General features: G+C 35.3%; 1 long non-coding RNA gene across 3 annotated transcripts in view; it reads right to left on the bottom strand.

Moving 5' to 3' along the window:
* The window catches only part of LOC107182392, a 15,842-nt gene extending 15,437 nt beyond the window's left edge, over positions 1-405 (bottom strand). For all 3 annotated transcript variants that reach the window (XR_001513115.1, XR_001513114.1, XR_001513113.1), the window contains exon 1: positions 389-405. This is a non-coding gene — a long non-coding RNA (uncharacterized LOC107182392). The remainder of the gene's footprint in view (positions 1-388) is intronic.
* Positions 406-1,501: the final 1,096 nt, after the last annotated feature.

The following is a 1,501-nucleotide window of genomic DNA, read 5'->3' as shown; positions in this document are numbered from 1 at the left end:
GCCAAACCAATGGACATGGACAACAGGGGGATGGGAGCAGGAGTGTGGGGGAGGTTGGGGGTTAATGGGGGGGATGAGGACACATTTGTAATACCTTAACTAATAAAAATAAATAAAAATAAAAATGAATAAATAAATTAGGAAATCTAAAATTGTTGTAGATATTCCATTTTATCAATTTTTCCACTGAAGAGAATATGTCAATATTTTGTATGCAATCAGAGAAATAATAGATGTTGAATTGCTAAAAGAAAAAACTATCACTGAAAATGAAGTCCACCATCACTCTTTCACATTACTGACACTAGAGGCCTGGTGCATGAAATTTGAGAAACCCTAGCCAGGGCACGACCAGGAATTTTTAAAAGATGAAATAAAACAGACTAACCCAGAGTAGAAAATATCATGGTGCATTCCATATATTAAGTATTGTTTTGGGAAATTTTTGTTTAAAATATACACACACATAAATTGCCTTACGCATACACACACATATGCATACATATGCCTTGGAGAGTTGTCATTTAAATGCCTTTTTTACTGTTAAAGACAAAAATTTTTAAAAATGCTGCATTACCATGCACAGTGAGTTGCTTAATGAGTCATTTAGAAACAATGTAAGAATATTAATGAACAACTGAAATTAATATAAAAATACTGAATGTTAACTATAATTTTAAAATATTTTAATTAAAATGTTTAAAAAAAGAATTGGATGCATTGTTTTGATACCATTTAACCAGAAGCTTTGTTATCAGAGGAAAGATTGAAAAGCATTATGGATTCATTCTAAGCTGCCAACAAAAGAAATTGCAAAAAGTGCCATTAAATGTTAATTAGAATAATATTAAATGTAAGAGAAAATATAAGGGAATCCTGGTCAGTAGGAAGATGAAATTTAAGATTTAAATTCACTCATTCATCCATCTTTTCATTCAGAAAATATTTATTTAGCACCCACCATATGCCAGGCACTGGGCTAGGCTCTGAGGAGAGAGCCAGAATGTTCTGAGCCTCAAAGAGCTAAAATCGGGCCTCTCTTCCAACTGACAAGGACAAATAGGTGTCAGTGGGTACTGTTGGTCTCCATAGCTGGGCACATATACAGCACGGCTTGAGGCAGCACAAAGGCAATGTCTGTACAATCTAAGCCTGTGTTGTGCTTTTTACATAAGCCATCATGATGGAGTATCCCCTGCAGAAGAGCCAACAAGTGCTAAAAGGGTTACTCACAGTAGTTATGACAAATAAATTTCCACCTCTAAAAATTTATTGATTTCAGAGAGAGAGAGAGAGAGAGAGAGAGGGAAAAGAGAAACATCAGTTGCCATCTGCTTGTCTCGGAATGAGATTTCTAGCGGTGGGCTTGGGTTCTGAGATTCTCAGCTTAAGATCTCCAGTGGGATGAGATGACCACTCAGGTATTGGTGTCCTTTATAAATAAGAAACGTGAATCTTTGAGTTAACTGTAAGTTTAGCAGCATAAAGGTTAGTAGGTAAT

The sequence above is a fragment of the Myotis davidii genome, unplaced genomic scaffold (genome assembly GCF_000327345.1).
Source record: "Myotis davidii unplaced genomic scaffold, ASM32734v1 scaffold390, whole genome shotgun sequence".
Lineage (NCBI taxonomy): Eukaryota > Metazoa > Chordata > Mammalia > Chiroptera > Vespertilionidae > Myotis > Myotis davidii.
Note: the sequence above shows the minus strand (reverse complement) of the source record. Positions and strands in the feature narration are given on the sequence as shown.